This window comes from Plectrocnemia conspersa, unplaced genomic scaffold (genome assembly GCF_051122295.1).
Source record: "Plectrocnemia conspersa isolate PC_06_02 unplaced genomic scaffold, ASM5112229v1 ptg000005l, whole genome shotgun sequence".
In the NCBI taxonomy this organism is placed as follows: Eukaryota; Metazoa; Arthropoda; class Insecta; order Trichoptera; family Polycentropodidae; genus Plectrocnemia; species Plectrocnemia conspersa.
In genome coordinates, this window is record NW_028277169.1 from 18,855,290 (window position 1) to 18,882,012 (window position 26,723).

General features: G+C 31.6%; 1 protein-coding gene across 5 annotated transcripts in view; it reads right to left on the minus strand.

Annotated features, from left to right (window-relative positions):
• Positions 1–26,723, minus strand: part of LOC148235031 (uncharacterized) — a 208,488-nt gene that overhangs the window by 19,688 nt on the left and 162,077 nt on the right. For 2 of the 5 annotated variants that reach the window (XM_088185401.1, XM_088185399.1), the window contains one exon: positions 10,000–10,071. The exons of the other annotated variants lie outside the window; for them this stretch is intronic. The gene's annotated coding sequence lies outside the window, so the exon portion shown is untranslated. The remainder of the gene's footprint in view (positions 1–9,999; positions 10,072–26,723) is intronic. 5 annotated transcript variants of the gene reach the window in all.

The following is a 26,723-nucleotide window of genomic DNA, read 5'->3' on the forward strand; positions in this document are numbered from 1 at the left end:
AAGCCCCGTTACGTCGAAGTTTACCCGTCCGATTGTATTTTTGTGTGTCAAGGTCTGTCTGGGTCACGTTTTATTGCTCTACACCCGTCTACCTACTTACACGATAATCCATTTTGCGCGAATGCGTTATCCGAGTATGTATTACTTTACTGTAAAACAAAAATCAAAGTGCTTCAAAAGAACAACGTTGAAACAATACATCAATTTTAATACTTCAACGTCAAATTACGTTCGTAGAACTGTACAGCAAAATTGAGATTTTGAATGAAAAGCGTAGGAAAATGTTTTACGATCAAGACCTTATAAGACAAGAGATTTGTGAAGGTTTTGATTAATACCGAAACATATTTTCAATCCTGGTATTTCTAAAATTCAATACACTTAACTTTAATATAAAATATTAACATACAAAATCGTATTTTTTACATATTTTCCTTGTCGAGTAAAATACGCGTTCAAGTTCTACATTTGTAAGAAGAATTTTAAGATATTCATCAACACCTTTGTAAATTTATAAAACCATATGTTTTATTTTACACTTCTAATGTTAGAGATCTGTGAATTTTTTATAGTAACTACCTGTCAGTTGAATAATTAAAATACAAATAAGCTAGGTCGTATTTAATGGCATCTACTGATTGTAAGTTTATAGTTTACAATGTTTTTAATTAATAAAAAATTGTTGGTATTGATTGTGTTTACATCATTGTAGCGCTTTGGACCAATGTCTGTGATATTACAGCGAAAGATTTACAATAAATATCATATCATGTGATTATAAACGTGACTTTCAGAATAAATATGAGACAAAAATAAATATAGAAAACAATCAAAATAAAACTAGTGACACCACAGAAAAAAGCGAATTAGTTAACAAAGTAAACAAGCTAATAATCTTGGAATACATACATGATACACAATTGCAAATAATTATTTTTAAAGAAAATGTTCAATTTGCAAAATAGCAATAAAAATACAGTTTGAATTTACCGTTAGCTCACGTCATCAAATAAATAAGTCACATTCATCTTCCTGGCAATGAGAGGAGTGATTGGTCTATAGATGTCCATTATTATTAGGGAGGGGGTCAACTTTAAAATATACAATACAATGGATTTGATATATTTGTTTCTCAATTATACTTATACATCAAATATCGGTGTGAACCGGCATTCTGTATTTATAAAAGCGTATACGCAAAGTGTGAGGCAAAATGCCAAAGAGTTCAACTAACAAATTGACGACTGACTCACGCACCTTTTCACTCGTCGCGACGCTCGCCTTGTCGCAAAGAATATGTATAAAAAAATTGTAACACCGTTAGTTAAGTTAGTTCAGCGGCTGTTCAGAAAAGCGGTTAAACGTTAACTTAGCGTTTACGCTCGTTGGCTCGCATACAATAATTATTGTCTCTGTGCGAAAATTCACTGATTTAATTAGAGATTTTCCAACCCGGTGCTCGCGGAAAAGCGTCCCGGCGCCGTAATTACAGCATTAATTAAGAATTTAACGTTATATAACGTTATAAACATGTTAAAATATACGTGCGTATGAAAAAGTAAACCAACGCACATTTTAATATTTAATAAAAAAATGTTTAAAAAACACTAAAATATCAGACATTTCATTACTATAGTAACACAAAATAATAATTCAACTGGTTGTGAAAAAATGTGTTGTTAACATAGAATAAAATACAGGATGATCTATTGATATATTAAATTTATTGACTCTTTTAATTTTAGTTTTTGATATATCTTCCATGTATAATAAAATATACTTGGCAACATAGAGAACGTGTTTCCGTTTTAATACATATGGCATGCCTGAAGGAGGTTTAGTGCTCGCCCACTTTTCGCTGCAACGGCTATTTTTTTTTTTACCATCCGTTAACTTATTAGATTTATTTGACTATACAGATTTCAAACGGCCAGCAAAAATTTTAAGAATTCGCTTTTTACGCGCTGTCCTCAAGGGCATATTATTGTCAAATAATTATGTAAAAGATCTATTACAATCACTAAACAACAAAAAAATAATATGAATTTAAAATACACTTATTATCGACTCTTGATGGTCTTGACAAATATATATGTAAATTTACGTAAATATTATATATACATGTATGTGTATTAATATTTTGGAAAATATAGTTTTAATTACACTCAAATTGAAGTTATTATCACTATTGAATATGTATGAAGAGGTCAAGGTATATATTAATATTATAAATAAATGTCATCTAAATTTAGAATATACTTTAAGCACAATATAAATTTAACTTTTCTTGCCTTTATTTTTGCAAAATCATTGGCTATTTCTTTCAAGTCGAGCTCATATGCCATCTTAGTTTCAATAGATAAAATTTAAAGCCCTTTTAATCTATTTTCGGTCATTCTTGACCTTAAATGTTTTTTAATGAGGTTTAATTTTGAAAAACTTCTCTCAAGACTAGCTACATATTTAGGAATTGTCAGCATTATTTGAATTGCAGTCACTGCGTTGGGATATATATCATTTTTAAATTCTAATCGTTAATTTTAGTACTTTTTGTGATAAAGAATGTGACTTAACCAATCTCCAGAGTAATTTTAATTCTTCACAAAGTTCAATGGCGTCAATATCCGATGATTATTATCGGAGAGCTGGTTTTTATTTATTTTACAATTTTCTAGCAATGTATCTGGCGAAACATTAATAGTATTTAATTTTCATTAATTTTAATTCTCGGAAAACCTCTTAATCTAATTATAGTTTTAGAACTTTCATTAGGTCAAGTCCAAAATATTTCTCTCAGGGGAAAAAAGCGAATAAAGAAGTACAGACAGATGTCGCATCTCGCATATTGCTCCATAGTTTATTTGCACTTTGATGTTACACTATGTTTTAAAAATATACCGATATAAAAGTATATTTGAACCGAATTTTGGTCAATAGGAGGGCTCAAAAACAATCATGACTTCTCAGAAGTCAAAAATTCACGTCAAAAGCAACAAAAGCGTGTCGGCGCCGTCGTAGTGGGAGCGCTCGGCAACGAGCGTTACCGCTCAAAGGGTTAAGAAATCAAGCAACTTTAGAACAATTCTCGTACAAAAAAAGTAGACGTGTTAAGTTCCTAGATACTATAAAGAAGTTGATATTTTATGATACATATACGTAATAAAATATATGTCAAATAAATACATTTTTCAAATGTAAACTTATTAGTGAATCGCCCTGTAATTTAATTTTCTTATTGTTTGGTTATCGCTCAAGGGTATTTATTATTATTAAGAATTTTTTTCCATAATTTCATCTTAGCGTACCCTCGGGTAATTTTATGCTTTATGATTTCCCAGGGGGTGTCGAAAGATAGAGCTTTGTTTTTAATGAAAACCTTAAAAAAATACTTATTATATTACATGTAGTATTTTATAAATCCAGAATAAGTATATGTACTATATAAAAAAACACATGTTTCAAATATAGTAAAGTTCAAGATAAGGTTTTATTTAATAACGAGTATTACCTTACCCATATTATATTATATATAATAACGAAAAACTGATATATTCCTCAAGTTTAAAAATTGTGCAATAATAATTAAAGAACATTAACCTATAACTACTGACCTACTGATTAGTAAAGCGAACTTCAACCATTGGGCCATTGCTGTTTTTTTTTATAATTCACTGTCAAAACATCGCCCACGCGATACTACACCGTTACAAATACGTAATTCAGTGATTGTTAACTTAAACATTTAACGTCACAGTCTAGCAGACACGACACTGCAGCGGAACGAAAGTTTCAACTGATTATTTCGAAACTTTTCTTCACTAGAAAAACGAGCAGTTTTGAATATAGGTATAAAATTAACACATTATGTGTTTATTGTTGTTCCCACTACAATATTCTGACAGACATAATTACTCAAGCAATGCATGAATACAATTTAAAATATCAACTGGAACGAATCGTCCTTGTCTCGAAGTACTGTTCTTTACACGTGTTCACGGCTATTATGCATTATTGAGAGGTCCTTGACCTTCTATCGTGCCATTCATCCGCCCTGATGATCCTGGGTCCCCCGCGAGTGTATTCTAATAGCGTCCCGCCAGCCCAGGGACTATTATTATTGCGAAGGCGGGGATCGCCACCGACACACATAAATAACAAGTAAAAGAAAAACACGCACCGGTTGTTTGTCCGTTCACTACTTCGGCCATCGTGATGATGAAACGTCATCACAGTCCGAAATTCTGCACATGCTTCCCTATTTTCTGCTTCCATTTGACTTGCGCACTGACCTACATAACAATATTTCCCTCAAGACGCCACATACTATAACACAGTGCAAGGTGAGTAGGTTTATGTGAAGTATTCGATGCGATTGTTGTTTTAACAACCGCCTTCTAGAAAGCCACAGCAAAAAATTAAGTCAAACCTAAACCTAACCTAAGCGAATTATCTGAACGAAAGCAAAAAGTATATTATTTTAGAATAACCAAATATATATATTTTTAATAAAAACAATAAAGATAATAATAAAATGATGATAAAATACTGTTGTATATAATAAAAACCGAAAATATCTAATTTTGTGATCTATACAATCAATTCAAAATTTTTAACACTTGACGGTCAAGTTACGCAGCGATATTTGCACGACACCCAACTGTCCAATTTCGAACAAATGTAACGTTTGCCTATGGCTAAATGTAATCTTTTATTGTTTATGTATTATTATTTTATATTTCTGTTATAATTTATGTATTATTATTTTATATAGTATATTTAATATAATTAAAAATTATCAGTGATTCTAAACATTTTATTGCTTTAATATTATATATTTACCACTTTTTGTATTTTTACCACACGGTACGCAATGTGTTAAAATAATGAAAAACGCGCACTTACTGTATACTTCGCATCCAATAAAGACTCGAACCACTAATGTGCTTGGATAGTTACACAAATTAAAGTCCTAATTTTTGCAAATAATCCCCGCCGCACGCTCCATTTTTAGGAATAATGCCCGGTATTCAATGTGTTGGTAATTGAAAACATGTTGAGAACAGTTTATTTAATTTGAACAGATCGGGATCATTTCAGGTCTAAATATTATAAAATATCACATTTGGGATTGATGAATCTGCATTTAAATGCCCACGATACCTCTACATACATATATATATAATAGAAAATAATGATAAATAAAAAACATTATATTTTATATTATAAAAATATGAATTTGATTTACTGTAATTTATTTCTTAGAAAATAGTATCAATAAGTGAAGGAGTACGAAATAAATAAGCATTACAAAAATATATTGTAAACCTAACAAAATATAATAATGAAAAAAGTTGTAAAATAAATTAACGCAATTAAAAGTTGAGAATCACTGATTATTTTTTTATAATGCTTCGGGTTGATAATATGTACTTAGATATTAGGTCTAGCTCAACATTTCTTTTTTTTATGCGGTTACCTTTGAATATTTTGGGTTTTTTGTAATTTTGTAGATAAGAATTTCAAGAAACATATCTCTAAAAAAATTACCATCTTTACCTGAATCAAACCGATAAGGTGGGGTTTTTCATTAACATTTTTATAACAGCGTGCGCTTAGCCTAACGGAAACGTTACATTTGTTCGAAATTGGACGGTTGGGTGTCTTGCGAATATCGCCGCGTAAATCGACCGGTAAGTGTTAAAAATTATTTAAATATATTTATATATTATTGATACGTGATTCGCAATTTGGTATTGAGTGATTTCACTATTTCTAATAAATAATATGTGAGATAATTCCATAGAAAAAATTTGTATATATATACCAAAACAGTTACAAAACAATTCGGATACAAAATATATTCCGAACTCTCAATTGTAAAAGTTTTATAAAATTCAGAAGCCATCATGTATGGTTAAAAAAAAATACAATTTTAAAAATATTTCGTACGAATTGACCTAGACGAAAACTGCATCTTTTGGAAGTGTAAATTTAAAACTTATTAACCAAATTAAGATTGTGCAAAGTGATACTATAAAGTCTCGTTGAAAAAATGTGATTGTCGCAAAAGTCTCAGGAATATAATCGCTTTTTATTTTTTACCATAAAAATTGGCCAATTTGTCGGAGTGTATTCCAAATTCTTGTCTTTTTTTTATGATGAGTAGACTTATATGGAAATTATTAATTATTTATTTTATTGTGGTCTCACATTTATATACAATTCACATTATTCTGAATAATATATACAATGTGAAAGTGTTCGTCGTAAACAATGTACATATAAATACATTATTTTAACTCAAGTGAATAATTTTGTGTTCCAAGAAGAAGTTGCCCTTCATGTACAAAAAGGTCGACATTCGAATGTAGTCATATTATGAAAATATAATAAAACTACGACGTCTGTATAATTTAACTTTAAGGCAATTTTATTATATTAAATAAATATCAGCATACAATACGTTGAAGCTTAAAAAAATAATTGGTGTAGGTCCTACGGCATATGAGGGATTCGACGTTTGATGAATGATACTATCATGATTTTTACATTCGAATTAAAACTGTCATAGAGGAAGGTCTCCCCGAGTAACATTGTGGATTTTTCTAAGTTTGAATGACACACGCGGTTCGGTTGCGTCAACGTCTTGGCCACGAAAATAGCGCCGCCGAATTAATATTAACGCGCTCGCGTATATATAGTGTATTTGCCGCATTAATTTTACGATATACTTCCATCGTCAAATTATTTACGCCATCGACAGACGCGCCGAGGAATGCGCCGCCCCCCGAAAAAGATCGCCCGTCTGACGTTTAATGAGGTAGCGGCGGGACTGTTAATTGGTGTTCGGACACCTGGCGGAACGCACGCCGCAGATTGACACACACTGTCAAATATTTAAGAAAGCATCGAAAATATATATATGCATATATTTCTTAATTGTAATTTTTTTATTGCAGCAATGCGTTACAACGAGGTAAACACAATCAACAACTAATAAGTATGTAGTGAGACACCAGACTGAAATCAAACTCTGTAAATCAGTGTAATTATGCACGACCTAGGTCGCTATAATTTAAATTATTCATACGAGAGATTGGGAAAATCTAGGAAAACATAATTAGTGATGGTCGATCGGAAATATAATTATATATAAACCACTAAATCTGATCTTCCAGTCACGATAGAAATTGAAAAACACTAAGCCCATATGGGATTCTAACTATTAAACACTGACTATCCTCTGGACTATCGTGCTTAATAAAATGATAATGAGATCTATATAATCAATAATTTATTTATTATATATTATTTTAAACATATATACATACACGACCTAGCTCGATTTTCATGCTAATATTCATCTGTAATATTAGGAAAAGCTTTGAAAATTTAAACTGTGATGGTATATCGGAATAATAATTTAGTAACCCCTGAAATATTGTTAAAACTTTTAATGAATTTTGTACCTAATATTTTTTTTATAGCATTGATTTATTATATCAACCTATAAATCCAGTTCATATCAGGGTGCCGCATTCATTTTAGAAAACACTGGTCTATACTGTATGTATTGTAGTGTTAAAATGTCCTAAAAGAGATTTTTTCTATCCAACATAAAATGTTCCAGCTCCTCGTAGCTATCGCCGAAAACACTGATCGTGTAAGAGGAACATTTTCGAGCGGTTTTTTAATGGACGTAACGATACAGAATAAGGTACGCAATCGCGAATCTCTAGGAACTTTACAGCTAAAATTTACTGAGCGTTGATGGATTGTTAACACCATCATTCAACAACTTTAAAAAGGGTTTCATTGAAAACACACTATGCCGTGAATGCAGTATAGTGTTCCAACGCGAGCAAAAAGGCACTAAAATAAAAATACGAGTAAGATCAGGAACTTAAGACATATATAAATCAGTCAACAAAGTCTGCATAATTTGTTATAATTAAGGGATGATTTTAACAAACATTTAAACAAACGAAAAGAGAGAAAAAAAGTAGTTTTTATTTTATGAATGCAATGATCCAGAATAAGGGACGAAATCGCGACTCTCTAAGAACTCTACAGCTAAATATTACTGTCGACATCATCTTTCAACAACTTTAAATAAGGTCAACGCTTCGAGCAAAAAGGCACTAAAATAAAAATACACACTATTTTCACAACAATGGAAAAGAGATTTTGTGACGAAACAATTGCGTTATTAATGGATATAAATCATGGAACATCTATCTCTCGATGTTAAAAAGCTACGCTTTGTTTGGAAAGGATACGCGCTAGACAACACGTGCTATATTGCGCATAATACTATTATTTTACCCTTTAATTATTAATCACTTGAGTGGCCATCTAGACTATTTATCTTTTAATGCGTAAGTGTGTCTAAGAAGAGATGAAATTGGCACTCAAACCAGCATTATAAAATATGCGAGAGAAGCTATTGAGCCACATCAACAGAGGTAAACAGAGATGAGCCAGGACATTGCATGATCACGAGACACATCAGCGGATCCGCGAAATCACAGCTGACAATAATACAACTCGACATGCCGACTTCCAAGACCTACTATTTCAACTCCATCGCGAGATAGCGAAATTTACGTTTATAAAATAATGCATTGTCACACCCCTTCGGATTTTAAACCTGAAAGTGCGTAGAACACGAATTGTTAATAAATTGTTAAAGTGACACGCGCTCCGTATAACGAAGTTGAGCATTTTCGATGCCTTCGATCACTTTAAAAGTATCAAATTAAGTATTTTTGATTAAAAATACTTTTTATATATTTTGCGTTTTGAATATGTCACAATTTTGTACATATGCATTTTTTTAATAATTGTGGTGCATTATGAGAGATATAGATTACCGCCTTCAAATATAAATTTATGACGTTATTAAAACAGCGCTAGGTATATCTAAAACGATGGCATGTGTGACCTTTATATACAGCTATATATAATATATAGTAACTAAGAAGTTGAAACAATTAAAATTTGTTGAGCAAATGAGCATACTTAACATAAAATAATACAGTAACAACTTGATTCAAAAGTAAATATATGATATTGGTATTGAACGTATTTAACTAACTTAAAATAAATTCTTTATATTAACTGTGTTTTATATACATTTTTATACTATAATCTATTGTACATAGTGATTTTTAACCTAACCTTGTTTTTAAGTGTCTACCTGTCCATTTTATTATAAATGTGTGAATCTAATCGCTTCTATTTAATTACCAACGATTTTTTAGACCAATTAATATACACTTATATAATAGATGGTCTTTAAAAAAATACCCCGGATATAAACTGGCTTTTTAATTGCAACGTGTCCAATCTGACGGCGATTTTTTCATAACAAAATGCATTTTTTCCGCCTAAATGTATACATCCACGCTAGCTAGTCAAAAACGCTATGACCCAAATGACTAAAAAATCGAGCCACGAAGACGATAAATTTGCAACTCGCATCCAAAGCAATAAAACGACGATTTCCATATGGGAAAACCGGCGAACGCGGATTTCGATCGGAGCATATTGTCAAAACAGGTTTTATGCCAATTTGCATCCAACGTTCGAGCGAAGTCCTCTGACGCACTATACCAGAAAACTGAGCTATCATAGCAAAACAATATTTCGAGAATGCCAGTTTCGAAGTTGGACTGTTGTCTGTTTTCAATTAAGTAAGCATTGATATAGCTTGTATAATATATGCCAAGTCTTCGGTTACTTTAGATGATATTTATGAGGCATATAATCAATATTAGACATGTCACATCTATGTATTTTAAAGTAAAATGTACAAATATGTGTTATTGGTTATTATTTAACAGCGTTTGATATAATTTTTTTTGTAACAAACATATTTTAAAAAATTAAATGTCTGATATTGATTCTGGGCGTCACATTTACTCAAACATCATTCATTATTTTTTAAAGCTACATATAAATGTAAGGTTGATTTTATATTCATAACGTAAAACTTACTTCTTTGAGTGTGCGTAGAATTTTAATTCAAAACTTATAATATCAAAAACAGCAATGGGTCGTATCACAAACCTGAAACAATAAATAGTAACAGGCATTAGTATTATTTGATTAAAACATGAGGTGAAAATGAAAATGAAAGACGAAACAATAAAAGTAGTCTGGACTTAAATTTTTTCAATCATGAATATAGTAGCCGCGCAGAGAAAAAAAATCGATTTACTCTCCACTGATTTTTCAACAGATACAATAATAGTTATTTATATAACTGACCAATAAGGGTTAAGCACCTCGTTGTTTTGAAGTGAAGAGTTCCGAACTTGGCGCACGGCGTTAGAATATTGATGAGCGATTTTCGACAAGATTAGAAGACGGGCTATGCAGACGGCAGATAGATAGAGGGAAAAAAACGTATGAATAATTGATAATCTAACAAATTGCTGTCTCGGCTAATAAATCTGTCAGCACAGTCGGCTCTATGGAACGGATTCGCGGGGAGAAAAAAGGCAGACACTCACTCGAGGCGGAAGCGACGACCGGCAGAAATGGAGTAAAAGACCAGAAACGACCGATACGTCGCCAAAACAAGTCTGGCTGCTTTTATGCGCATAAATTAGCGCGATATTATGTAAAATCGTGGGTTACAGTACTGAAAGTATCTGGGATCAGAGTTCGATTTAAATGCAACAAGAAAAAAAAAACAGAAGAATATAAAAAAAATGTTCACGGATGTGAATCGTGAACATTTTTTGAATAGAACCTTAGAAATGTGGGCATATCCGTTATAAAGTGTTTTATATATTATAAATATATTACTGTTAATTAGACATATATTAAACTTATTACTTGCGACTAAATAAATCATTAGCTTAATTAACATTTAATTTGATTTGACAATACATATGATTAATAAACTATTGTCGTTATAAAAAACCGGGATCACGATTTAACGACACTTTTTTTATTCTTGAGATATTTATGAATTTTTTACCATATATAAAAAAAATAAGAGAACAAGCACAGTTTTCTTATTAAAATATTTTTAAGCTCTTAGCTGAGATAAAAGTTTGGAAACAAATTAAAAATAATTTTATAATTAAAATAGCGGCATTTTTAAACGGTTTTTTAACTTTTTTTTTCTAATCCAAAGATTGATAGGGATCGAAAATCTTCTGGGATCTAGTCAGAACTACCCTACCATTGTTAGAAAATACTTGTCAGTACTTTTAGTACAACTTGCCGCATAATGCATTTTTGCTATACCAACGAACGTGACGATCGGAGGTCGGAAGAATTTTGGTAAACGAATTCCAAGCAAATGCAGAATGATAAATGTTTAATAATAGTGTTGCCGAATCTCCAGCAGCTCAAAGTACAGCTGTTATACAAAGACGTCCTTTTTTAAAAATCTTTTGTTGTAATCTGATGTGTTATAACGGGGTAAATCTGTACCAACTGACTCAAGTCAATAAATACCTACCACCAAACGTCTGAAAATCGGTGACATCTATGTATATAAATATTTATATATATATTAATTTAAAAATAATATATGTCACTTTGCAGCTGAGGTCGTTTTTTATTATTAGCGCTTTTTTATAAATAAAAATCGAGTCTGCTGTTCGAAATAATAATTTATAATATAAATAACTTTTCTATAAAAAAGCTGCAACGTTAAGAATGGAACAGATCATTTCTGCCTGAATTTTATAACCTCAACGTATTCATAAAAGAGCGCTTCTGCAAAAAGGAACGAAGCAATTAGAATAGCCATTTATTTACTGTTGTTATCTCAAAACAAACGGAAGAGTAAATTTTTTTCTGAACAGACGACAAGACGTTCGATCGATTGTTCTCAATTAGTTCATTAACCCTCTTAGTGCCAAGCGAAATTAGGCGGTGTATGCTAAAAATGCCAAACATTTTTTTGGCAAACAGATGGTTTTATAAATATATTTTTTTTTTGAGTGTACTACTATTTATTATAGTAACAAAATAAAATACAGTTTATACAATTTAGTACACAAAGTCTTAAAAAATCATGATTTTAACAAAAAACTCTTTTCTATTATTTCTGTGTACCTTATTACTAACACCGCCACGTTAGATGTATAGATTATATTTATTATATATATTCCATAAAAGTATTCGTTATAAACCTTTTGTATATGTAATATCTTTCGGTTAGGCTATGTCAGCTGTTATTTTACATACATAGTTAGATTTTAGTTGATCTGGCATCCCGTTACTCTCAGCGTAAAAAGGCAACAGGAAAATTACTGTTACTATTGGCAAATATGAGAAGAAGGAAATGTAAATTTAGTCTAATAATCTATGATGAAGTGCAGTGAACCGCAAGCGGACAAATTCGGAGTGGGTGTATGTTTTTTCAGAGGTCAAGTGTACGCTCGATTGTTGCAAACGATGACTCGACTCGTATTCAAGAAAAAAATAATAGTTCATAAAACTATAAAAATAGCTTGTCCACAAAGCATTCCAACCTAGATTCGTATCTATAGAAAATATTAAATACTATATAAATAATAAAATATAGTCTATTCTGAAACTATCCGATCTTGTTTATGTTTCGTCTCAGACAATAAATTAATTAGATAAAATAGAGTTTTATTTTTTTTAGCGCTTAAAGAAAACGTCGGTCCGTAAACACTTGCCAATGTTTATTTTCACCGGTACGCACGCTGATTAGATATAAAGATTCCATAATTTGGATAAAAATAAACCTTATCTATACGTATTACAAGACACAAAAGAAAAACTCTCTTGTCTCTACGCTTGTTTACATACGCAAGCAGAATTGTTATTTCTATAATAGAAATGCGAATTCAGACACATGCCGCAATTTATCTTCCCATCGTAATATCCCATTTTGCTATTTTAATATTTCAACGAATATAAATAGGCGTATTATAATGCGAGATTCGTACAAATTTAGTTCCTGGACCGAGAGATCGTATATTTGTGGACGAGAGCGGCGCGAGTAGATGTGGCGCGATACGACCGATGAGGGTTAACACATAACCAACACATTCCATATGAAACAACATTTAGCATTGACTATGTCATATAATAGAGTAATAGCATATTTAAAACTTGACCTTGATATAATTTACGTTGCATATTAAAAATAATAGGGAAATGTATACATATGTTTATGAGTCAAACTCATAACTTTTTAACTATTTTATTGTATAAGCGAATAAAGTTTTTTTTAATTATGTAAAGTGCATTCAAGTTACGTTTAATCCTAGGAATTTTATTAACTAAATAACCAATTCATTGGCGTTTTTTATATATATCCGATCTAGGGAAACTATCTTTGAAGGCTGATGATGATTGATATAATCGATTCTAATCTGCGTTAAAACACTAATTCTGAAAATGAAGTATATAGTCTAAAACAAAATGATACATCGTGCTAGCATATGCGTGTTCAATAAAGAGTTTACAAACCCGAAATTTACCAAAAAGGAAAGTTAATGTTTAGAGAAATGATACTGTGTGGAGGACAATTTATTTGGCCATAAGCTAATTAGCACTCAGGCAACATGATGTTACGGCGACGTGAGCAACATTCATTTTCGGTGTACCACGACTGGCAGGGCCTCGCCCTCATTCATAACATATACGTAATTAATTAATGGTATTAATGCAATAAGCTACTACTATAGCGGCCCGATTTATGTCTAATTTCTACCTGTCACCATCCGTCCACCAAAATACAATGATTTTCGTATATTATCTAAATTAATAATTTGCACTCCATCATATTCCTCGGACCTTGCTCAATCTGACTTCAACTTATTCAGGTCAAAACAGATGAAATTGTAGCGACCACGTTTGAAAAATCTTTGTCTCAAAAGTTGCATTAATTTAGTGTGACTAAAATTATCATCAATTATTAAGGAAATAACACAATAGCGTAATGGATTTTGGACCACATAGCCTTAAAAATAACACGAGTTTAGTTCTTAAATTGCCATTGAGAGAATATTGCTTTGTTGCAAAACGGTCACGCATATAATAAATCACCCGATTCACAAGATTCTCGTTGCAATTCAATACGAACTTAGACAATATCCATCAAGCGAATGTCGCCTTCTAAAGGCGTATACCTATTTCGCCTAAGAAGCGACTGCAGCAATTTGCTGGATGATCGCTGCATTATTGCGATTGGTCAGCAAGCTTTGCAGCCCTGGATATAGCCATTTAAAGAGATCAGCATACGCCCGCGGACAATATACTGTCATGAGTGCTACCGAGCAACATCGTAGCAGAGAGGGATTAACTTCCGCTATACACTCGCTGCCACGCCACCTACTAGATCATCCCTGATCCAGCTTCTTCACCACCGCTCGGAGAAAACATCTCGCTATTTATCTTCTGTCGCAACATATATAGATATAATCTAATAAAAATTCTAACCGAATGTATCACTGGCTATGAAGTCATCATCCAAAGCTTAAAAAAATATATAAGCTCTTTATTATTTTATGTTTTCTAGTTATTAGGGCTAAGATTTTTTTTAATATAAATTAATTAAATATATTTATTTTGAGACATATTTGTGCATGCTCTATAGTTAGTATATAATACTTATATACATATGTATATATGCATTGCAACCAGGTCGGATTACAATCAATGTCAATGAGAACATTGGATAATGCAGACTGGACAGCGCCCCCAGAGAAAGGATTATGGGATTTGGAATTTCTGCCGAATGCTATCAGACATCTATAATATATAGATCCTCTGAATTTCAAAACGTGACTTTGTTAAAGCGGATTATGTGTGGCACGCATATGTCACCAGCATTTGAACATCTGCGTAAACTAACATAATCCTCAGGTAGCAAATGTTCTAAACCCCTGAAATTGCCTCGTTTGTGTAACGACCTTATATTTTGCTTCCTATAGGCAATAAGTTGTCTGCCGAGCGTCTGCTACTTTTTACAATAAAAACAAACCTAAACCTTGTATAGGTGTTGGGACGTAGTTAATTTTAAAATACATTTAGTTCAGCTATATTTAGAAATTTAACGTAAGCATAATTTAAATAATTATTTTAGTAGCTATAACGACAACTTTAAAAACAAGCAATTTAAGAGACAGTGTCAGTTGTAGCACGTACATTTTACTCATCTGAATAAAAAATAATCTATGATTTATTAAATTTATATTTCTTGATTTAAATTAAATTGACCACTAAAACAGTTATACAGTATTATTCTATTAAATAATTTAGATATATACTAAAATTCAATGGAAAGCATTTACATTGAAGCAATAATTTATAGCGATTTTAAAATTATTATATATGTATAATAAAAGTAACATACATATATAAATAAAAAAGTTACATTCAAGGACATAAAGTAAATTTTAAGCCGAGTGATTATAAAAAAAGGTCTTTGGGGTTCCTATATTAGTTTTCTATATCTCACGTTGTTGGGATAATAATCCAAAATTATGTGAAGATGGAATTTTTTCTTCTTTATAAATAAGAATGAGCTCTTATAACACTTTGCCGAGCGTGGCTAATGTGTATCAAAGGAAAAGCTTCGAGTTTTATCCCGCACACAAATCATCCTTAAAGACTAGACGCTTTTTTATACGAGTTCGCCTCGAGGAACGAGTCTTTTCGCCGCGGGAATTTTTCCAAGGTGAAAACTGTATCGATCACAGAATCTCAAGAGTATTACAAGACTTTAGCATTAACGCCGGTCGGTTTGAATGACACTATCTAACAAATTCATTGTGAAAAGATCACATCTAGGTACTCATATACTTTTTCAACATATATCTATCATAGAATTCAAGAGAATTTTGGATATTCTAGGAGTGTTTTCCACGAATCAAAACATACCACACAGCCTTTGATATGAGATTGCTTATTGTATTATTAAGGATTATCTCGATAATTACCTTTAACAGCAAACAATAGACAATTTTTAAAGAGATTTTTTAGGAACATGATATCGTTTCGCATTACAATAACTTTACATAGAATTCTATGAATACTAGCAAACAAAACAAGTCTGGCTCTTCTAAAACAAACAATAATAGGAAAATTACCTCATAGTGTGTACCCAAAGCCGTCTATGCAAATAAGAGCGTACAGCGCCAAAACATTATAATCAGATATATAAGTACATAGTTTTTTGCGAATATTTATACTCTAGAAGACTCGCGAAGAATTGTAATTATGTTTATAAAAAGAATTTTAGAGTTCCAGGGACTTTCTCGTGGTACATATAACGATCGCTTCCAGATTTGTTGAGCTTTTAACGTAATTATGTTTACGACAGTTTATTTTGTATTCCATGGGCAAACGATCGAAAAGGACACCACCCAGGATTATAAAACTGCTCACGGACTCGTTTAATTAGAACCAAATTGTGTTTCGTTATACCATAAATAATTATAAAAATACGCAATTAGACTGTCTATGGTTTGGAATATATGATATGATTCCCTCGAGTCGCGTTGATGTGTGTATTTAGAAAAAAATGCAGTAGTAAGACATTTTTTTAAACAGGATATTTAATGATATGTTTTATAGTATTGATTTATATTCATCTGGCTACTCTCAGTTGATGGATGCATTGTGATCTAGTCAATGTTGTAAATATTGTTTTATTGTGTCTTTTTCCGTAACTAACCGCCAAGGTTATTTAAACGACACTTTCGAAAGTAAGAAAATAAAGGAACAACTCGACAAGAGGGTATGATTAAATAACACAATTAGCATGCTGATTAAACGCTTGTAATGACCAGAAAAACTACCCTTTGTGCATAAAGTTTACAATAGACCAGGGTTTCCCAAATTTTTTGAGCGACGGAACACTTCGCAAATCCGAAAATTTTGGCGGAACACTTAGCTTATTTTGCTGTACCCAACTTCTAGGTACTAAAATCTTCGCCTTCATTATGAAGTAGAATATGTTCATTCTTTTAATTTACTCAAAATTTTTGTGAAATATCTATTTAGGCTCCATGGAACACATATTTTGGATTCGCGGAACACCAGTGTTCCGCGGAACATAGTTTGGGAAACCATGCAATAGACAATGCATCTACCAGCATAAAAACCAACATTGTGATATACCATCCGCGTTAACGACATTCGGAATCTTGCAAATTTAACTTCTTCAAGGCGTGAACTAAATTCGTTGGTCAAATATATAAGCGATGCAATTGATCAACCGATTTCTGCATTTTCTGAATATAAAAGACACTTGGGCACATCCGCAAACGATATTGCGATTCGAAACGATCAAGCGCGTCGAAAGCAGACAACCAGACTAAACACGAGAGACTTCACTTTTATATCAGCTTTTCAAACAGCGATCAGTCTACAGAATATTTACAACTCGACAATATTTAATTTTGGTAAATTGTACAAATTAACTAAATAAATTGTTACAAGCTTTCTGGCGTTTATTTTGGCTGCAAAGTCACCCCTTCGGCTTTAAAACCCGAAACAATTAATTGTTTGTTTATATAGTTTTTAGAATTTTAACTTACTTTACTAGACTTATTTTGAGACAAATTTTATATATCAACAATCAAGATTGTATCGGGCAGCCAAAGTCCATAAACACGTGCCCAAATACTGGTTTCAGGTTTATTTTTTTTATGTCTGGGTTTTTTTTAACTTTTCTTTTTGACACGCCTGCATTTGAATTTAAGCACAGATTAAAAATTATGTTCGTTTGTGTATTTATAGTAAAAATGGTTGTGTATGACATAACATACGTTATAAGTGTTTCCAATGTTACCATAGATACCATAATCAAATTTGAACCAGAACTGAGTAATTGTGCAGCTGAGTAGTCCTCACCGCGTGGAACAGAGGTAATCTCAGACAATCTTGATTATACAAAGTAGCATAGTAGACGGAACATGATCTGAGGTCTCGAGTTCTGAGGTCCAGAGCCGGAACCGGTCGGGCTGCAGAGGATGGTGCGACCGAGCGCGGAGCAATCGATAGGCGACGGAACGGGGCCGGGGGGTGGGTCGACCTTGGCTCGTCTAGACCGAGCTGCAGCCGACACGTGCGGGAAGGTCACCCCACGGGGGCGCAGACCCACACCGCCGACCGTCTCTCTCTCTGCAACGGTCGGTGTCTGCTCGATCGCCTTGATAAAATGCACTTAAACCGTCTGACACTGTTCTATAACGGCTTATTAATCAAAAGTTCACCGGATTCGACACACAGATACACGCGTACGATCTCTATTGTAAATATAACCCAATAGATAATAGATATATGGATGTGTTCTAAGAAAAGTTGTGGCAAACTCTACAAACACTAATCAGATCCAGTCACGTGATCGTCCATTACTTGATGGAGTTTGCTTGCTTTCACTGGTTCTTATCTTGACGATTTATGTCCAGATAAGTTGATCTTATTGTTTTTAATAAATGCAATACATTATGACTTCAAGTTGAGTACACTATCTCTACAAGAAGGAGCACTGGTCATATCCGTATTTGTATCCTAATGAAGCGGTGGGATACAATTTAGTGCATTTTTGGCGTAGTTTCTACTCAATGAAACATTTGGACGTTGCGACAATCCATCAATGCTCGGCGACTTTCGCTGGCAAGCTTTAGTGCGCCAGAGTCGCGATCATATCCCTTATTCTTGACCGTTGCGGCCTTAAGAACAGACTTGCACGTGTCATCCAGCTTCACAACGAACTTGACAAATATAAAACAAGGATGTTTTAGAAGCTGGAACAAATGTTGCGGGATGGTTATCTATTTTAGGTGTGCCCCATTATTCTAACCTGTCAAGTGATAATGGTCAGATTTGTAATGAAAAAGATAAAAAAACGTTGATGATATTACTGTCGAAATAACTGTTTCCAAAAGAATTTCGGAAAATAAAATTGACTAACTCCAGAAGTGAATTTATTATCAGGCTTAAGATAAACACATAATTTACAATGGTTCATTTAAATAATATTTTTTTAAATCTTCTTTTGTAAGCTGACAGGCGTAAGCCCAATGCGTTACAACTGGGTATGTCAATCAGACATGATAAATACATAAAAGTAAATATAATATTAACCATCAGACTGAAAATCTGGAAATTGGTTACATTTGTATAAATAATTATAAATAATTATGTATTTTAATTTATAATCAATAGATATCACTTTGCAGCTGGGGACGGTTTTTTAAAATACTTTTACAAATAAAAATTTTTACAAATAAAACTTCTTATAAATAAAAATTCGAGTAGCGCTGCCGGGGATCGAACCCGCAACTATAGAGTTCTAGTCGGAGACGTTACGGACTGCGCTATTCTGTCCTTAAATCTTCTATTATAACTTGACAGCCGTAATTCCAATGCACTACAACGGGGTAAATTTGTACTAACTGGACAAGTCAATTAGATATCACAAGTCAATTAATCGTCAGACTGAAAGTCTGGGATTCAATAACCTCTATATAATTAATAATTAATTAAACTAGCTTTGACCCCATGACATTTGATAGTTATTTACTGTGTAAAATATCGCGCTGAATCTGAAAATTTTCAAGATATTGACAAATTTCCGTATTTTTTATTTAAAAAAAGTGTTTTTGCTTAATTGCAAATTTCTCTGGTTTTAATAAGCCGATTGAATAGTATTTTATAATAAATTAAAGGTAATTAAATTTTCTATCAACTGTATTTATTAAAAACTTCAGAGCAGATTATCGGTTAAGGCATTATTTATAAATTTATCGATGATTTTAGAGCATTTTAACAAATAATTAATTGTACTATGAATAACATACACAAATATTTTGTTAGACCCGGATTTTATCAGAATCGGTTAGAAATTTTAGGCATTTGAATAAAAACATAGAAATTCAATTTTACATAAATTTGTAACTAGTGTTAATATGCGAATTATAATTTATAATAGCGCATTTTTATAAATAAAAATTCGAGTCTTATGCTGTGTCTCGAACCCGCAACCTCTATGTTACCAGTCTAGACCTTACGGACTACGCTATTCCAACCTTATGTTTAAGAAGAAAGCATAAAAAATAAATTATTGTTTTGTCGCCCTAAACAAAATACATAAAAAATATATATTGACAAAACAATAAGATAAATTTATATATAATACAATAATGGCTAGAGCACAATGCGTCTACCAACTGTGAGTACATAGATAAAAACAAATCAATATTATCCAACACATTCAATACTCCTGTTTTTGAATTCGGTACTTTATACAATACTCAGGCGCTGATAATTAGGTCGTACACAAAAATGAAGTTCTTCTAAAATCTCCGAATTGTGAATATCTGATACAAGCAACTTAAAGAAATGCTTTCCCAAGTACACACGTCGACGCAACTCGATGGAATCATATCGCAGCATACCTTGTATGAATTTTGTGAAAAATAAAAATAGATAATATTCATATTCCTTTTTCGACATTTTTAAAGTGATACGATTATTTGGCAACCTTACGAGAAAATAATGCTCGAGGGTACAAGAGTAACATCAAGTCCACTACGAATTCTTACCACCAGGTTGTACGGTTAAAATGGAGCAATTTTACGTGAGGAAATCTAAAGAAAACTAAAGATTTTGATCACGATGACACACCGGTTTACTTGCGCAAAAACGATACCGTCTCAGCTACCGTATTCATCATATCTGCTCCCTAACGACCTTATCTGGTGAATCTGGATATAAAGTGCGACATTGAAAGTCAACGTTTTGTGATCAAAGTTTTGTGTATTGGATTAGTGTATTGTATCTGATAGGGAAGTGTAATCAATATTGATCACACTTCGTACATCGATGATTGCGTTGGAGCCTGTACAGAAAGTGCTGGAGCAATGATGGACGCGATTGTTGGATTTGAAGCAACAGTTAAATCTACCTAGTAGCAATGAACTACGTGACCCATAAAGAAGCATTCGTAGTAAAACATATTAATGTTGTATTTCACGAATGGTTTTTGATAGTAACTTTCAAGCCTTTACATAATATTCCAAGAACGGAGGATGCAAATACATTCATGATTCAACATTAATTAGGTCTAACAAAAATAGCATTATTTCAATTGCACGATGCATTTTAAGAATTAGTGAACTTTATTTGAATCCGGCATAAGAAAGTATGCTTTGTAGTAATGTATGGTGTTGGTGTGTTGCTTTAATGAACTTGTAGTTTAAAGTTATAAATACATAAGAACTATTTTCTTTTAAAAAATAACTTGATTTTTGACATTCTTAACAGTAAAATAAGAAGCATTTTAGAATTCTGTATCATCATATTCAATACATAAATATGTAATATGTATTATAAAATAATAAGCAATAAAATACGACTTGGAAAAGTAAATATGAAATGTCGCTCCAATTTCATAAAATATTATATAAACCCCAATTACTAAAAAATTATGCTTTGAACCGATTTTTGAGATAATAAAACATATTTTTATATTATTAAAATATTTTGATGCTCTTTGTTTTATATGTCTTTGATGCTATTAGTGTAAAAATATAAAATCACACGAAGCTCGCGTGGGTTTCAACAATCATGATTTCACTATGACATGTTTGTTTTATCGCGATTGTATTCATTCCCTTTTAAAACCTAACCTCCATTCACAAATCTGATTACATTTTGCGCTCTAAACGTGCGATATTAGCAAAAAAAATACACACACACACGACACGGTTCACTAACTTTATCGCGCATATGATCTAATTGTCGCAAAGGCGAATATTTTTATATATCTACTGTCTGCATTAGATTGTTTCCAAAACGATCTCCGATAACGTATCCACACGCAAGCGTGACATCTGTCTTTTTATTGTACTTTGTCATCAAATTTTTACACAGCATGCGGATATGATTCGCTGCGAATTCTTGGAAACTAGTCTGGACCGGTTGTATATATAGATATTTTCGTTTCGTAGGTATATTGGTTCAGTTGTTTTTGTTTCAGAGTGCAATGTTTACGTTTTACGTTTTAATGTGATCGTTTACTTGATAAACATACTGACTTAGCAGTTGAAAAATGTATGGAGAGAATTTAACTTTAACTGCTATTTAACAGGGATTTTGTGGAGTTACGTGTTTGTTTATTTAATTTTGAGTCGCGTTTTAACATATTTTTTTCAAAAATTCAATCGCAAAACAGGGAATTATTTTGAGAGATATGTGCATTTAAATAAATACGTTGTTCCATAAAAAAAATGTTAATGCATTTAGGTAAAGTACGCTCGCATTTAATCTGTAATGCACAAACAATTCGTTTTAAGGAACAATTATTTTATATATTGCTCATTTAAATTGTACTTAATTATTACTATTTAATATATAGTAAATGTATATTTTGACTATTATATATATAATGATCATATCCGAATACATTTTCACCGGTAGATATATGTACATATATAATACTTCTACTAGCGAAAATATTTATCTGACATGTGCTAGTGATATGATGCTCTGCTCTAAAACGTATATGAAACTCAATTTGACAGTTGCGAAACGTCCATTTTTTGTTCAACCCCAAACCTAACCTAATAAAAGTTAAGAAACTATATTTATTTTTTGAGCTTTCATTAAGCTAAGTTAGGTTTGGTTAATTTGTTTAGGTTATTTTTGGATTTGATAAGTAAATTGAACGTATATTTTCACTAGTACAAATATTATTTTACTAACTAGGTTAGGTAGTTAAAATGTATCTAGCAATTGATTTATAATTTGTAATATTTTGGTTTTAACAGGTCACGTGACGCCATACTACTAGTTTTTAACGAAATTCGTTGGTGACGTACAGTATTTAACAAGTGGCGTTCACAACTGCCAGTTAAAGATCACCAATTACACGCTTCATGCTTGTCAAACGACGGTTTAGAACAGCATATAATTTCACTAGCACCTGTCAGATAAATTATATTTTTACTAGTAGAAATATATAAAAATGTATTTCGCTATAAATTCACTAACATATGTAATGATATACACGTACATACACGTCTAGTCAAATTTATATATAATATACTATGTATTTTTTTCTTAAGAGTTGGTGAACAAAAAATAATTTACGCAAAAACAGTACTGAATTAAAAAAAAATTAAATACTACAAAACTACAGTCTATTTTTTTAAAAGAGACAGTCGACAATAACAAATGCACGCGGGGTTCACGTGATCGCTGAGTACAGGGCTGAATCAGAAAAAATGAACGACTTTTTTTAAATAAATAAAACACTTCATTAATTTTAAAAACATTTACAATTAGAAAACACGTAAAAACTAATACTAAAGGCAAGGATTATAAATAAATCATATTTTAAATACTAAATATAAAAAAACTTAATGAAATAAAGCAAATAAATCGATTTGAGGAATAAATTCTAGTTTACATTAATAAAAATGACTGAATATTTAATTCTATCACATTATCTAATTCCCACATATAAATTTCAACCATATCCTTAACATGCTCAACACATTTTTTCCATATTTCTGGCGTTATTGCCAAAAGCCCTATAAAATAATTTATACATTTCTGAAAATTTAAAGTTATTATATTTATATACTTGAATAATCCAATAAATTGAATTTTTACACACTCCTGCCTTTGTTGATACTTTGTCAGTAATTTGGTTGGGATTTTCCAAAATTTCCCTTAAATATATATTTAAAATAGTGTTTTTTTTTTTAAATATTTATGTGATTTCTTTTAGTCCGTTTTTTTGGAGGACTATAGGGGTTAATTTTAGTAATGGTGTCCGTAAAAGACATTTTTACACTTAAAAAATTCGACAACTGTATGCACACGCAAATAAAATCTCGCGAACAGCAAACCAATACTACCCTGTTGAAATAGTTTTTGGGGGTGGATCCCTTCAAGTGAACAACCAATTAGAAGCTTTTTGCGAATAACACGTGATTGTCACGCGTTGAGCACTGTTTACAAGCGATGTCTCTTGAAAAAAAACAGAGTGTAGTGAAAATATACCTTCACTGAAAAAAAAAACGTTCACTGTAACAGTTGCAAAACGTCAATTTACTGTTTAAATCAAAACCTAGCCTAAACGAATTAACCAAACCCACCATGGCCTAATGAAAGTTCTTAAAGTAACTATAGTTTTTGAACTTTCATTATGTTAGGTTTGGGTTTGAGCAACAAATGGACACTTCACAATTGTCAAATTGAGCTTCATCGAAATTTTATATATATAATATACTATGTATTTTTAAGAGTTAGTAAACAAAAAATAGTTTATGTAAAAACAGTGCTGAATTAGAAAAAATAAAACATTTTTTAAATACTATAAAACATAAAATCTGTCTGTTACAATTACTCCCAACGGTGAACAGTAGCGATGTTATATTTGCACACGTCATTCTGGCTGTTATTAATAGGGCAACTGCGCTATTTTTAACTTTTAAGTTGAAAGTTAAGCTGAACAGCGACGTGCTGACGACCATTTATGTGCTACTGCAATACGCGAAGACAAGAGACTAAACATATTGTATATAGCAAGTATTGAAATATATTTTTCTTAAAACAGAATGAATAAAATTAATTATAAGGAATAATGAATGAGTTTAAATTTATCCCGGACGAAACTGGAATTATTTTCCGGAAAATAAAGCTAGTAATAAATAAAGCATATACAACTATCTAAATAACTGCGTTATTATCTAAATTTGGTAAAGCGTTTCAAAACCAGTTTTTAATTATTTTCCTGTTCATTTATTCGTGATAATCAATAGATTTTTTTGGTTAAAAAGCTAACAGCGAATTTGGAACTAAAGTATGAAACTCAATATTGGTATTTTCAAAAAATATTTTTATGTTCAAAAAATAAAGGTGTACTTTAACAAATATACATGTACTGTCAGGTATATCCCTCACGGGGTACGACTTATATTGATCTTATACACATGAAAGAGGCAAGACAAAAAAGCGAATCTTTATTGACACGAAGTCAAAGCAAGGAAAATTAAATGATTTACTAGGAACTGAGTGTCGCTTGTGGATAATAATTTTATTAAAATATATTCTGACAATACGAATAAATCAAAAAGTATTATACATGTGTGCAAATGTTTGTTGTTTAATTTTAGTAATTATATCGTATACGTCGAAGAGAACATAAAAAGTCGTATAAATTAACCGACATTTTCCAATATTTATTAACGTTGGAAATACAAATTTATTATGACTTATATGAAAAATATAGCTGAATTTTATAAATTAGTATATTATTATATGTGACTCAATAAATTATATTATTTTTTATATAATGCTCCTGAAAGTCGAACCTTTCAGCCACAGACATGGATTTATTATTTTTATCATTTCACTCGCGATTAACTTATCTGTTTCATATATAAATTAATCATTGCGTAGCGATTTTTATTTTAAAACCTTTTCCAAGAATGTCTTTAAAATTACAACAGGTACACATATAAACTGGATAATTTGTTCTAGAGATAATCGTGCCCAAATATACTAATACATTTCGAATTTTATTTATATATAGATTTAGATGTATTCATATGAGGCGATAGTATACTCACAAGTTTAACTATATTAATTGAAAATTTAATGAAAAGTTGCTAAATTGTAAAGGTACGCATACACAAAGAGATGTGGTAGAAGTGTCGCAAAGCGGTGGTTTTGGCACTACAGTATTCGGATTACGATTTTCCCAGGAAAATTTATGACGTCTAGGTCGTGTTTACAGTGTTAATATGGGCCGTAACGTCCTAGGTCGCCCCCAGCAAGGGCGTCATCGCGTTCCGTTTAACGACTTTAAAATTTTGCTATGTAGAGATAAGGCCAGACAGACAGACACATACTGTCACACACACATGAACAAGACAACGCTATTTTATATGTCCACTGACACGCGTTATGATCTCCGAAGGGAAAAAAACATAGAAAGAACGAAAAGGCAAGGACGTCTCACCCAGACAAGGGATCAAGGTGCTCTTTTGCAGACTTGATAATACTTCGGTTGGTGGTTGCATTGTGTTAAAACATCTTATATAGTTGAAAGCTTTGATATGCTTCATGCATATATTATGATACAACGAAGCGTTGAGGTTGTGAATAAATAAGGTGTTTATGTCTGATGATCACATTATACAATATTTTTTCAACAAATAATTCAATCCATATTGATTTTATTAAAACTATTTATCATTACAATAAAATAGTAATATATCTTAGTTAATCATAAACCATTATTATATAAATAAAGATAGTGCAATATTGTTATACAGTGATATAGAAAGTTTCGCATAAACAACAAAGTCGAATGGAGCCGTAAAAAGAAACCGATTTAAAAAAATACCATGCTGTTTTTTGGCTTCTCTCAGAGTGATTTTTCCTAAAGTGTCGGATTGCCAGACCATAATAAAGACGCTAAAATTGGTTTTGCCCTTGAAAAAGTATCGTATGATACTACAATAAATGTATTGGATTGATATTGAAACTCGTACGGGTTCAATTATATTAATTGAAATTTCATATACTTTTTTTTTATAACTTTTCAAACTGAGGTACAGACTAGAGGCGTATCGTTAACGGTGAAATAATTGTATAATATAATATTTCATATTCTCTAAATATAAACGTTTACGACGGTAACGTATAAAAAACATACTTTATCAGGATTAAAACGCGAGCTGCTGATAAGCACG